The following is a 15,095-nucleotide window of genomic DNA, read 5'->3' as shown; positions in this document are numbered from 1 at the left end:
AGCAGACAGATCTTTTCAAGGCTGTGTTTTCCTCCTGCAAACTTAATTCTGGCTGCCATCACTTTAATAATTGCTATTGCTGCGAAGAGAAAAAGAAAGGGGAAAAAAAATCACACACCTCAGGAGAATAAAGGGAATAATATTGTCATCAACTAATGGCAAAATAAGACCTCAGTAGAGAAAAGAAGCCAAATCAATAAGATCAAAAGGGAGACCAAGCCTCTGAGCCACAATGCAGAACTCAGCAGTCACCGGCACCATCAGATGATAGCATCATATCCAACCACAACAAAGCCAAAAAAAAAAAAAAAAAAAAAAAATCTGGATTTCTTCAATTTGCATATCTCTGATTAGATGATTCCTGTGGGTCCACTTGTGTGGTAAGTGGTGTGTTAAAAGCCGCCTGCTCAGCCTGACAAAAAGACGCCAGAAGGACCTGGATCTGCCCTCGTACAGCAGAGCCCAGCTTTCTTCGCTTTCCCAAAAAATATTTTCATAAATCCCTTTGAGCTGTTTTCAAAAGCAGCTGGACCTCAAACACACTTCTGTTCAAAGTAGATTTCAAAAGCCCCCGATCTTTTATCCCTAGGATGTTGAGGGCTTTTACAGAGTAGGACACCTTTGACTTAAAACTGAATTTAAAAAATTAATAAAAATTAAAAAGATGTTATGAACTCGTTGGAAGCCTGATGAACAGCAGAGATGTTTCCTTTGGACACTTTGCAGTGGGTGCATCTCGTCACACTCGGCAGCCCCCTCGCCCACATGCTTGTTTCTTCTTTCACTCTCACTGAAAAGAGGGAAGTTACTGAAACAGCATGCGGGCAAACACTCACACTTAATTTATTGTTGCCACAATGCCTCCCGGCGTGATTTTAGGCAGAAAGAAGAGAGTGAAAAACTCCTCATATTTGACTGTTTTCGAGATCATCGTCAGCAGAACTTGTCTGCTTTAAGCAACGTGAGTTCACACAGTATTTGTTGGACAGAGGGAAGGGGAGGGGGAAACAACAAATAAAAATAGAAGCAAAGTAAAGCAGGATATGTACTCACAAATATGCAAAAAAGTCCTCCTTTGGTGGGCGTTTTCCTTTCTGTTAAAAGATGACAGATGATCTCTCCCGACCCTAAAAGGCGGAATGGCAGCTGTAGTACCGATATCCACTGAAGTCCGGGTGCTCCTCTATCGGGCTCGCCACCGCAGGCGGCGCATCTCTTCGAGTAACCGAAGTAACCGGGCCGTTTATTTCTATCTCTGAGCCCGTCTCTCCTTCCTCCGCTTCAGGGAGCAGTTTGGCTTGACGGAGCGCGGAGTCGGACGGCGGTTCGTTGTGGTGTCCGCACAGACTGCCTCCACCGCTGCAGCCAGCTGAGGCTCTCTCTGCAGCGCAGCATCCCAGCTCACTGGTGCTGCCTTGGAGAGAGAGAGAGAGAGAGAGAGAGAGAGAGAGAGAGAAAAAAAAGAAAAAAGGAAAAAAGGTGGCCCCTCAGTTAGTTGTAAGGAGTGGCATTGCCTCAGCATTGCTCCCATTCACATTTCTGGTGTGGGTCGTTTTCAGAACGGCGTGAATGCTTCCAGAAAATTAAAGATTGCAAAAGTTCACCAACTTTGATATTAAACAAGGTTGTATGAAAAACTTAAGCGAATCAAAACTGTTTCAACAGTTGTTCAAATTAATCCTAGTCAGTAAATGATAATTGGTAAGAGTGAGTGGATCAATTTGAAATATCAATACCAAGTAGGTTATTAATATTGGACCAATACTTCATGATAAGAGCAATACTTTGTTTCAGATTTTCTCTTGAAATTTTATTTTTGGATTGTAGTTTCTCAACTATTCTAGAAAAAAGATTTTGCTGCGTTTTGCTCTCAAATGATAATAGTTTGCAATTTAGTTTGAAAACAATGCACACAAATATATTTGACAAAATTTTATCCAAATTTCAGGGTGCAACACCAAACAACTAACTAAAAATGACTGAAAAGCCCTCTGTTAGTTAAAATGTATTTATTTACAATAAACTAAGGCAGTGGTTCCCAAAGTGTGGGTCGCGCCCCCTTCAGGGGGGAAGCGGTACGGATGAATGATTGAAAAAAAAAAAAAAAAAGAAAAAGAAAAAATTACACAAAAGTGTTTGACTGTAAAAATGGTTTGTAGTGTGTTTTGTTGCAACCTGAAGTGTGAAATAAACTTCAGTTGAGTTTGAAAACAAAATATGTGTATAGGTTTATGTCTGGTTGAGCGGTGTCTGTGCCCAGTAGATTTTTTTTTGTTTTTCTTTTTTTTTTTTTCATTTTTGGGGGATTTTATTGTACTCCATAGAGGGGCCCAGATGAAAATCTTTGGGAACCACTGAACTAAGGGAAAATGAGGACAAACATGATCTCAGAGGACAAAGCAATAAATGAGACACCCACTATCTAACTGGAAATAAAAGACAAAACAAGATTATGAGAGAGCTCCCTGGCTACACATAAAACAGGAGTAAAGGAAGAACCATAAAGCTTACAGTTTGATCTTAAATATCTCAGAAGAAAATCCTTTCTGATCTGATGCTACAGGCAAACTAAAGAAAGTAAACTCACATAATCACAAACAACATCAGTGCTGATCCAGACCCGCTGGGAAAGGGTGTGGCGCTTGGTTGGGGCATTTTAATGCAGACACTGATGAGCTGCAACATTTCTCAGCTGTGGCCTGTTCAGGTCAGACACACCAGCAACAACACAGGACAAAGAGCTTTCACAAACAGAGCCCCTAGAGACCAGAACAGACCAGGTTTTCTCTGTTTTGTATTTTAATTCTGGAAAGAAGATTGAATTGTTTGCTACGCTTTTGCCAAAAACAAAATAGCTTGTTTCTAAGTTAAATGTTTTAAATAAAAAACAAAACATATTTTTAGTTGATTTCTTTAATTGCTCGTTTCTCCAGAAAAAATCCTATCACTGAAACAAACAGACTGTGCAAGAATGGCAATAGGTTTTTGCATCAGAAACAAAAAATGCGAATAATAAATAATAGTATACGAACACCTTATGTCTACAAAGTATGAAAGAGTACTGTCAACTTGGTTTTTAATGGTCAACTCAAAAGTTTTAAGTTTATTTCAGTGTTTTTCTTCATCTTGTTTTGAAACTGTACTTACATTTTTAAATTAGAAATTTATTGGAGACAATATTGAATGAATGACACTGATATGTTCATATAAAAACCTATTATTGTTACAGTAACATGCATACTATTCATCCGTTATCTTTGGTTTCCTTTCCCCAGCCATTTGGGAAATCTCCTCCAGAGGAATCTGCTTTAGGTGTTCCTCTGGAATGTGTCCAGATCGCCTCACCAGGACAACGTCCAGGATCCCAGCCAGACGGACCAGCCACCTCAACAGAGGTGAACGTATCTACAGAGAACGTATTTATTTTTCACACTCAGGCAAAACCAGATAACATCATAAAAGAAAAAAATGAAGGTGCTTAATCATGGTTCTACTACATTTATTTGATTAATGAGCTCAAAATTGTCTTAGAACTTGTCTTAAATGAGATCATTCTTAGATTAGAAGGTCTAACTTTTCATTGAAGCACCTGTTAGCTGTTAAGTTACATAATTTACACAAAGAAAAGACAGAATTTATTCAAATCTCCTTAAATAGGATGTTTACAAATTCCTACACCAATTTCATTGCCCAAATTATAATATGTTGTTTTACCACTATATATGCAGGAGACGACATATGAATAAAAGTGGAATATAGATTTAGAACATATTTTTGAATACAAGACAATATAATATGCTGAGTTCAATAGGAACAAAATGTCTAACAGTCTATCCCCACTTTTGAATAAAATATATCTTTGAATAAAAGATAGAAATATCTAATATCTATCCATATTGTCTAATATGGATAATATTCTATCCATATTATGTATAGATATCTGCTTGAGAAGCTGAGATATGTAGGTTAATGCTACTGGCTGCCGTTTGCAACCCAGGAGGCCGTTGATTTTCCATGGCGCTGATTGGCTGTGACTGAAGAGTGGAGACCCGGAAGACTGTGGACTTCAGCGACAGTTTCCACTGTGTGCATTGCTACATATAAATCTATAGTAAGCATCTGAACTATTAAAATAGGCAGTTATCACCATTTTTATAGAAGGTCTCAAGTATTTTCTGAGTTTATTGGGGTTCTGCTGTACTCTGTTCTATGTTGATAGATGAAAACATGGCTTGTGTTAAAGATTTAAATTTGATTAATAGTTTTTTATTATGTAACTTTATATTAATTTATGACTAAACATTTTGTGATTGCTGAAAAAGCTCAGTGATCATAAACTTTTTTTAAGCAGGGTATCAAACACTTTGTGGCATAAACCCATTTATTATTTACGTATGTGCCTTTGACAAAACATTTGTTATTGAATATTGGATGTTGGGAAGATAAACTATTATATGTTAGCAGAGCCTGCGACAGACTGGCGACCTGTCCAGGGTGAACCCCGCCTCTCGCCCAGAACGTAGCTGGAGATAGACACCAGCAACCCTCCCGACCCCATTAGGGACAAGATGTGAACAGAAAATGGATGGATGTTAGCAGAGTATAAATGAAACAGCTCAAGAGGTTTTGTTATGCTTTTAAAATTGCCTTTTCCTTTATTGTACTAGAAATATATTTAGTTTATAAGATCTGCAAAGCGACAAATCCCAGAGTGCCTCTAAACTGAGACACTCCACAAAAGACATTTCCCCTAAACATCCCGAGACACCTTGTTTGTATTCCAGGTTTATTCTACCAGCGCTTTTCCATAGCGCCATAAAAAGCATTTGCATAATGTCTGCTTGGCTAGAAACACCCGTCTTCAAAAGACAGGATCGTTATTCTTGGAGGTTGTGGATTCATATTCATATTATTTTCTACAGAAAAAAAATTATCTTGAATCACATTAAGCAATTCATTTAACAGCTGGGGATTGAGGATGAGGAAAAGAATAATTGACCAAAATAAACAAATGTCAAAGTTTTGTTTCAAGCAACATAAAATGAGAAGCATGTCTGGGCTTCTTCAATCATCAAACAAAAAGTAATTACATAAAAACATGACACAAAAAACCCCAATCAATACCGAGACGCATTTTTGAATTATTAAGATGTGGATTTTGTTGTTATTCTCTCATAGCAGCTGAATATATATTTTAGGGTCACATATTCATTTTATTTTAATTTTCAACCAATTTTTAGCTTTAAGTAGTTGTTTTGCATTTTTTTGGCATCTCTTGAAAAATAAATGCTAAACCTTAAAAATAAATGACACTGAAAACTTTCATTCTTATATGTGTAATCACATCATGGGAGACAATTTGAAATTGTTAGTTTTCATATCCCTAACAATTTATTGGAATAAAATTTTTAAAAATCTTTTTGTTTGTACCCTTAGGTGCCATTAAATGTTATCTACTAAACGCTAACTGATTATTTGAGATGCACGTTAGATAAATAAACTTTCTCTCCTACCAACACAAATGTGAGCATGCGAATTTTACAAAACTCTACGAGATTTTATCTGAAATTGTGTGGTTTTTTGCTTCAACAACAATTACTCGGGTTTGAAACCAAGGGTGAATTAAGTCAAGTCAAATTTTTGTATAGCACATTTCCACAACAAGGCATTTCAAAGTGCTTTACTTTGAAATGCACTTTCAAAGTAAAGCTTACTTTGAAAGTAAGCTTTCAAATTAAGCTTAAAAAAAGCATAAATAAGAAACCAATTATGAAACAAGCATTAAACATTACATTTTGTCAAATGCCATCATCAAAATCATCAAGAAAATATAATGTATATCTAAACAGACATACATAACAGACTTTTCTGATCAATAGGACACTTTACCTCCACATAGATCTGGACAGGTAGATTTTGAAGGTTGTTTGGGAAATGACTTATTTGAACTTGAGATGGCATGTCAATTTGTTTTATTTATTTTAATTAGCTATTTTTAGGTTGTGAACAGTTTTTCTGAGAATGTATCGAGCAAAGACAGGAGTATTACTGACCACAAAGCTGAATTTAAAAGAAAATCTTTTTTTTGGTCAACTGGTATAAAACTGGACTCTTTTTGAGATCACCGTTTACAAAAAAATCAGGAAAAAAATTGCCTGTTTTTTTTTTTTTCATTTCCAGCTTTTCAGGAAGGGATAAATATAATGTACAGTTTATTTTTCAAGCATAATCTTTGCCATTTTGCATTCAGAGTACTTTGGAAAAAAAGAATTCAGTTAATGTGGGCCATGCAGCAGCGTCTCTTCCTTCCAAACAGATCACTAATGGCTCCAGACTAGAGAGTATAGATTATCTCTCTATGTTTCTCATATCAGTTACATAGCTCATATTGCCACCCTCTGCTGTGAGTCTTTGACTGACAATATGGAGCTAACAGCCTATCTCCATCCTCCATCATTAATTAAACAGTACCATGACTGAGTGCTCTTCCTATTGGGCGATTGATCCATCCAAGTGCTTGTGGCTGTTATCAGCTCTTAGATCAAATCTTTTCAAAGCAGTGTTCTAAGAGTTCCTTCTTACAGCTTTGCTTATTGGCACTGACATCAGTTGGACAGATTTGCTGATAGTATGTACAGATAAATGCATCACACATATTGTCGGTCGGCTGAGCGGAAATTGTGGCTTAAATATGGTTGGATTGTTGCCGATATCCTTATTCTGTGGGGGGGAATGGTGGGCTTGTGCATGCTGTGTGCTCTAACATTATAAATGTAAGCCAGGCACAGATAATACACACCATGGACAGGTCGAAGATTTTCACAGCATGAACAACCAGAGTAACAAAACAACAGTAAACAAAATGTACTGTTTTACTCTCTATAAAGACAATTAAAAAGGACAAAATAAGAAAATATTTCATCTTCTTTCTTGTTAATATGTATGTAGAGAAAGTTTTCATAAAAGAAGAAGACAAGTGCAAATATGGATGGTAACAATCTGGATTTTCTGACTGTTAAAGGGGCAGTACTATGTGTTTTCCAGGCAGTAGCAGTGGAATCTTATAGCACAATGAGGTAAATCTGTTGTCTTCAGTTGTTACAAAATATTGTATATATCAAATTTGACTTAAAAGAAATTTAACTTTGTAATTTAACGGCTTTAAATTGGACCTCTGTCTCTTTAAGAAACTCTTGCTTTTTCTGACACGCCAACTTTGGGAAATAATCACAACATAGCTCCTCTGTCAACCCTTTAGCAATGTTTTTATCAGTGTTGCACTGAAAAGTATCTTGTATGATGAACTCAGCAAATGTTCAATTCTACAAAGTGTTTGCTAATTGCTGCTGGCTAGTCTGAAGGAGCTGAATGGGAGGAGTCAGAAGCTCTGCACCTAGGAAAACGCAGCTCTGAGAAGGAGCTTCATTTTCGAGGGCGGCGCTCGTCCATCCGTCATTTTGCACAGCTGACTGGTTAACATGGGAGATTAAAGGATTTCTCAACATGCATGAAAGAATCAAAGCAAAACCCCAGGTATATTTTTGATGAGGGAATAACATGATAACATGATGTAAAGCTCAAAAACTGGAATTTTACATAATATCTACCACTTCAAGAATTTACATGGAGCCAAATTAACATACGTTTCCTGATGAGGAGGCTGCAAACATCTCATTATCAAACTATATAGAATGACAAAGTCTAAATGGCTTCAATTTAAAGTTTTATGAGTCAAAATAGATGCCGTTAACATGAAAAACATAAAGATAACAAGCAACAAATGCAAAAAAGAAGAATGTAATTTGCGTTGGATCCTCACTTCAAGCAAAACAATGATCCAGAACAGTTAGCATGTTCTTAAACACCATCAACAGTTTTTTACTCAGAGGCTGTGCAACCAAGCAGACAGAATAACGCTAGTAGCATTTGATTACTGGAAAAGAGGATAAACATTTCAGGGCATGGCAATTTTTAAAAAAGAAGATTAAAAATGATAACATCCAACTTATTCAAATCTAATACACTTCTTCACATCAGTTGTCACAGAGTGATATAATTCCCAGTGGGAAGAAGTCCATTGGACAGGTAAAAAATTGATATAAATCAGTTGTTTCTAATTAATATGTACTATACTGACTCAAGAAGAAAAAAGTACATTATCTGGAGATAAAGCAAAATGTAAAGGTGACACTGAGTAAGTTTACCCATCATTATTGCTTTTGCTAACAGATTCATATACATAGATATTAGTCCACTTCCAGACTTGTACCTAACTGCCCACACTTGACAAGATGTTTGGTACTAAGAAGACAGCAGTCACATATAATTAGAGAGGTTGCTCTCTGGAGCTAGACAGGCAAAGAAAATTAGGACCTGACAGCACATGTCAAGTGGAGAGATGTCTGGCAGGATGAAAACTGCAGAAAGGCAAACTTAAACTGATATTGCTAAGTGCAATTTGTGAGTTGAGGATAAATCACAGGAACCTGTCAAATCTAGATGTCCTCCTGGTATCTTAACCAGTACTTTCAAAACTCATGTCAGGATGGCGAAGAAACAAAAAATGGGGAATGGTTTCTTGGTATTATGAGTTTGCAAATGTTGGTTTTGGTCATGATGCAATTCAATCACCAATATTTTGAATTAGCAATGTGAGTTCTGGCAGCTAAGCTGCTTTGGAAAAGTATTCATATTCTTTCCTCTTTTGTCCAATAACCACAAACCAAAGCTTATTTCATGGGGATTGTTTTTGTTTTGATTTACACAAATTAGTGACTAAAACTACGTGATTTTCATTTTTAAATGATGAAGTGTGGTGTGCTGTGTCAGCGTCTGATCTACAACCTCGGGCTTTGTAGAGTACGTCTCTGCCTGCATCACGTCTAGAAGCTGAAGTTGCATATATAGAGGCCAAGACTTTTCATCATTTTGACCATTCTTCTTTGCAAAATTACTCAACGTCAGTGAGATTAGATAGAGACATCTGTAAAAACAAATTACCTTCCTAAAATAATGGCCTATGTCAGTTTCTGCAATAAATGATTTTTTATTTTTGCCTAAAACAACTTTTAGAAAGATGGGGGTTTTTTTTGTTTGTTTTGTTTTGTTTTTATCCAAAATCACATTTGGGAAAAAATGGCCATTATTTCAGGAAGATGATGAAATGTTATTTTCCAAGACTTTTGTTTATCATTGTTTCGGTTGATGTGTAAACAATTATTTTGTCCTGTGCAGCTGGAAGTTTTTTTGCTCTCCTTATGTCCACTTTTGGACAGTTGTTATGATTCATAACCATGGCAACAACATATTGTTTACACAGCTAGGAGCACGCAATTAGCTTCTTAAAAGATAAAAAAAACCCAAAAAAAAACCACCTGATCCACAACTCAAAATCCCAGAGGAGTTGTGGATGCAGAGCAAAGAGAGGAGGAGGAAGTTCAAACCATCTCTATCAATCACAACAGGCAACTCCAACATCTCTCTGCTCGGGATTTTAACCAAACAACCAGAAAAAGATTAAAGGAGGAGCGGTAAAGCAAACAAGGTGAACTAGCAGAGCTTGCCAACAGCTGATTTTTGTCCTCCAGGATATGTTACGGTGGAAGATTATCTCTGCTGCCTGGAAACTGAGCTGTCAGCATGTCTTGACAGTCATGAAACCATCATACAAAAGACGTCTTCAGTCAGAGGCCTCCCCAGAATTATTGCAAGACTGTCTTCTACTGGAGATTCTTCCTGCATACAAAGTCACCTCCACAAGGCCTCCATAAAGATACTTGGATGATCCGCGTTATGACAACATTTAATTTTCTTTTGGGATAGACATTGTTTTTGAATTCAATCTAAACCAGGCTGCATGTTTAGGGCCGTCGTCCAACTGGAAGGTGAACCTCTGCTCAAGTCTCTAGTCTGCAGCAGCTTCTACAATTTTTCTTCCAGCATTGCTGTGTCAACCGACCCCTGCACTGAAGAGATAATATTAAATCAATTATGTTTTTATGTTGTTTTACGTCACAGAAACTATTTAAATCGGTCAGTTGGACCAATTCCATTTGTTAGCTTCACGTTTTTACTTTAACATTGACATAAAAATGAAGGTGTTGCACCTTTAACTTCAGTTAAATTGAGATAGGATCACAGTTTTCATCTGCTGCTCTAAGTGTCCTTTGTGATGCTGTTTCTTCAGTAATGCGCTTTAACCAAACGTAAATGATTTTCAGAACAGCTGTATTTATTGAAATATTTGTATTAAAGAAAATAGCTGAAAACCTTTTTTAATAATTTTTCTTCCACTTCACAATTATGCACTACTTCGTCATATTCTATCACATTAAATCCAATAAAATGCATTGAAGCTTGTGTGCACAGATATTAAATTCACAATGCGTTTGTCTTTTATTTTTAATAAGATCCTGACTGTAACATGTCCCACATGACGCATAACACCTGACAGAACCTCTTCTTTACAGGATTTTCTGTCACTCAAATCTGACTCTTGTTCAGCTGTATGGCGTTTAACACACTCTCATATCTGGTAACCAGAGTGTGTTACATCTGTGGTTTGCAAGGGTGGTATGTAATGTTGCAGCTGACTGAATCTTAATTTCCCAAGAAAGGGCTAAAAAGATAGAGCTTCTCAGAAAGGAGCCAGCACAGCGGTGTCCTCGAAGCAAACGTCTTAATTCATCTTCATTACACACTCTGAGAGCTGCGTTGGGCCGTGCTGCTTTCCACTTCACTGCCGTTCGCTCTCTGCTTTGTAACAATTTCTGTTTTGACGTGGAAGAGAGAACAGAATTGTTTTGACTATCCTGTGAAATGTGTGTTGAAATGTTTCAAGGTTTCGAACGGTAAAACAGCAACGCCGGTGTAATGGGAGTTTAATTTCCTTTCGTGTTTTCTTTTTTGTTGTTGTTGTTGTGCAGTTATCTTTGTTGCTAAATGAAAGCTTTATATCAATTTAAGTTAGAGAAAGTACAAACATAACATAAAGATGGTGGGTTCTGCTGATGCTGGATTGATGAGGCTTCATTTTGCTGTTGTTTATACTGTTTCTGTCTGTGAGTGATAGCCTTCATGTGTTTCCTTAGTCGAGATCTTACATCAATCTGCTCTCATTTCCACTTCAGGAAACACATAAAAGTATACAGGTACAGATGGTGAGTTACATGGAGGTACCTGGCAAATTAAGCAATTTGTATTTATTGCTCTGCAGATGCTAACTAGATGGAGGTAGTAAATTATAATTTGGTTGGCAGACTGATTCTTTTCATTACTGGAAGCACCAACATCTGCAGGGTGGCGTGTTATTGCATGCAAGTGGCGCCACAAAGTCACACAGAGGGATGGAAGATTTAGAGCCTATTTTAAATAAGTGTTTGGGGGTGAAAACGGCATGAATTGGAGCACGTTAATTGAACAAAGATATGAAACTGTTCAGACTGATGACAAGCTGACAGATAACTAAAGGAAACTGTGTCATTCTGAAAAGTGTTTAGTGCTGTGGCATTTCAAAGGTTTAGACAAGTTAATTTTAGAGGATATCACAAGGGCGTGTTGTCAGTTTTAGTGAAGAGAAAATGGAATCATTTTCCATTTTGTGATAAATTATATAAGCATTCAATTGTAAATGGACATTATTTTGGGAAACAGTTTTCTAAGAAGGCAAATTACTGATGCATGTTCTATTATCATGTTGGGAGAATGTTTTTGACTGTCAAAGTGAAGTCTGAGGATGCAGAAATGGACAAACAAGAAGGACTAAAAGGAAACATGTTTGAAGGAAAACAGCATAGACTGAAACTGGTGAGGGAAAAGAAAATTGTTGAGGATGTTGAATGTGTAGAGGTGATAACTGGGATGATTGTTATGGGCAACAGAAAACCACAGCAACCAAAAACGAATGAAAAGACAAAATAAAACAGGCATTAATTCGCCTATACATTATCTTCCACCTACTCCAGGGTTGTGTTTTGGGGGGTGAAAAGTTTCACAAAAATGTGTGAAGCAGAGAACAAAATGATCTAATTTTGGTGAACTTATGTTATCAGTTTGGCTCGCCCGTTTAGTCTCCTTCACTTGGGGCAGGATCTTCCCACCGACCCAGAGAGGGCAGCCTACGTGTTTCCAAATCACGACCATGGATTCAGATTTTGAGATGCTTATCAACATCTCAAAAGTTGCTTCACATTTAAAAGCTGCAAGTCTCGGTCTGATGAAGCCAACAGAACTAAATGTTAATATCCAAGAGTATAAAAAAATCATACATATCTTTTCTTACACATTTCATCTTTTTTTTTTCCTTCATCGCATTTAAATGCTTCAGATAATAACACAAGACATTAAAAATAAAATGGAAAAAAAATACCAAGTGGTAATGGTTGACATGTCAGCTTAAAGCCAGAATATAAACTAAGCTCAAAGAAACTGGGTGACGTTACCAAGTTAGAATACAGTATGCCCTAAATCATTTCTAGATTCCAATGTAAAGTCCCAACCATAACTTTTTGACATGTTGAGGATAGAAAGCTCATTTTTTAAGAGCGATGCCCCATACCGATCGTTTACAAATCCTATTGATCTGTTTCAGTTGCCCCAACAGGAAGTTGTGCAGCCAAATTTTAGCAGTCATAGCAGATTCTCCCTTGGTAGCTTGATATGTTGATGAAATCTGGCTCTTCATCCACAGGGCGATGGGACTCAGCCTTAGACAGAAGTAGACTTGCTCTGTTGGCAGGAAGGAGTTTGCGGTAGAGCTGCTTCTTCTCGGCGTTGCAAGAACGCCTTTGAGGCAGGTGAGGAACCTGCCCATGATGCCTCCTGATGCTGGAGGTTTTCTGGGTACTTCTTACTAAAAGGAGACTCAGAGCAGACCCAGAAATCAATGCATTTATATCTGGGGACGCTTTGGGACCCCCTGGAATATTCTTGGAGAGTGGGTCGGCGGCGGGAGGAATCTGAATGTTTATTCCTGCAACATCATCTCAGGTATGTAGAAAAGAATGTATGAATAGATTGATGGATGTCGTGTTCGTGGTGCAGGTAAATCGATAAGAACTGACCAGAGTGATGACAGGACATGATCAGAGTGGAAGATTGATGACTCCTCGTCTATTGGGTCACTATGGCAACAAGAGGTGGGGCTCAATAAAACATTAAATCTAAATTTCTGTTCAATGTCTGTAAAGAACAAAAAAAAGATTATATGAAGTGTGAACATGCAGAAAGTAAGTCAGGGGTGCAATTCATGGTTGCATGTTTCCACCTTTCCAAAGCAGATTCAGATTCAGATTCAGATTCATTTTATTTGTGTCCCAATTTGGGCAACTGATATTGCAGCAAGTATAAAAAGCTAAAAGACAAAGTATCAAAGATAAAAATATAAAAAAACATAACACATAAAATTTTAATTTAATTTTATAGAATTTCATTACAAATAAAATAAAAATATTTAGGGATTTTGTTTTTCATTCTTCATTTTTATGGCTAACATTGTAATGAAAAGTCAAAATTCTGTGTCAGAATATCACATTGAGTATTTTAATTTTGACATTCTCACCAACAGATGTTTTGTCTGGAATGGATTTCACTCCACAGTCCTCTGTAGGCTGCTCTTCTCACCTCTTCTGAGCACACGTCTTCCTTCCACTCAATTTCCTGTTAATATGCTTGGATATATAACTCTGTGAACAACCAGCTTCTTCAGTAACGACTTTACCTTACCCTCCTTGTGAAGAGTGTCTTGTGTAGCCTACTGACCCATGGTGAGAGACAGTCTAAAGGCTCAGGAAGCCTTTGCAGGTGTTTTCCGTTAATTAACTGATTAGGGTTTGACACCATGAGTGTCCAATTGTGACCTCTCCTACAGTATTCTAATGTTCTGAGACACTGAAATTTTAGGTTTCATTCTCTGTAAGCAATAGTCACAAAATTACAAGAAACAAAGGCCTGGTAAATATCAGTCTATGTGTGGTGATTCTAGAAAATATGAGTTTCACTTTCTTTGTTTTATTTCTTTCAAACTATTTACAGTTGTCTCATGTTCTGAGATGACATCAAGAAATATTTCCCTTTTAGACAATAATAAAATTTTCCAGTAGTATAGAAGCGGGATGGTGTATCAGTATGTAGTGCTGCATGTACACACTGCCTGTGTTTCTAATTAATTGGTACGTTTCCTAAGGTCAAGTGCTGTAAACGCGTTTTTGCCATTTAATAATCAAAGTCTTCAATGAAAGCTGGACAAAATAAACCTCAGAGACTCTTCAAAGGTTAACACAGCAGCTTGTTTCCTTCTCAGCACAAAGTAAACAAAACATATAATGATTATTTATTGGTTCTCTTTTCTAAAATGTCCAGTTAAATAGATTTAAATGGTGTGTCTTAATCTATATTCAACTTTATTTGGGAAACACAAAAATTTCAGCTAAATGAACTCTCAAGAACAAGCTGGGCGAATTGATTGGTTTATATCTATATGCAGCATTAAGAATCAATTCCTTTGTAATGAGATTGAATCAAATGTGTGACCGTGTGTAATGTGAATGGTTGCTCCCAGTAATTAACTCACAGAGAATTACTACCCAGCCTTGCAGTTTCCTCAGAGTGCTCTGAGCTCATTGTTTAGGTGTCTAGCTAACAAATTTAAGTTCATTTCTGTTTATGGGTTTTCTCGCTACTGAATTAGAAGGGTGTTTCTGTTTGAAATGAAACAGCAAATCCATTTTAAATTAGGAGGTATACGGCGAGATCAAACATCAGAAATCAGAGAAAACCTTTTTAATATTAAATGTTTGCATGTGCAAAGTAAGAATACAACATTGTTAAAATATAAAGTTGTTCCAATATTTTTTTTTTTACAAAATTATTTGTATTCAGGAGGGGAAAAAAAATCTTCCAATCATCCTGCATGAATGCTTTCCTGATATAAGCACCTTTGAACAATGAAACCTTGAAGAGGAAGAGAATCTTTGGCATTACTAACCCATAATGAGGCATAAATAAAGCCAGTCTGAGTGGGCAGCCTGATTTGCACCTAGTCAACATTTATGTGAAAGCAGGAGTCTTGAAGTTAACCATGTGCTGCTGATCATTTC

At 36.9% G+C, this 15,095-nt stretch overlaps 1 protein-coding gene across 5 annotated transcripts in view; it reads right to left on the bottom strand.

Annotated features, from left to right (window-relative positions):
• Nucleotides 1–13,774, bottom strand: part of cntn5 (contactin 5) — a 155,970-nt gene extending 142,196 nt beyond the window's left edge. For 3 of the 5 annotated variants that reach the window (XM_044119472.1, XM_044119475.1, XM_044119474.1), the window contains exons 1-3: nucleotides 13,723–13,774; nucleotides 13,559–13,656; nucleotides 1,054–1,414 (exon numbers count right to left, since the gene is read on the bottom strand). The gene's annotated coding sequence lies outside the window, so the exon portion shown is untranslated. The other 2 variants (XM_044119471.1, XM_044119473.1) reach the window with 2 other exon arrangements.
• Between the last annotated feature and the right edge of the window lie 1,321 nt (nucleotides 13,775–15,095).

The sequence above is a fragment of the Gambusia affinis genome, linkage group LG06 (assembly GCF_019740435.1).
Source record: "Gambusia affinis linkage group LG06, SWU_Gaff_1.0, whole genome shotgun sequence".
In the NCBI taxonomy this organism is placed as follows: Eukaryota; Metazoa; Chordata; class Actinopteri; order Cyprinodontiformes; family Poeciliidae; genus Gambusia; species Gambusia affinis.
Note: the sequence above shows the minus strand (reverse complement) of the source record. Positions and strands in the feature narration are given on the sequence as shown.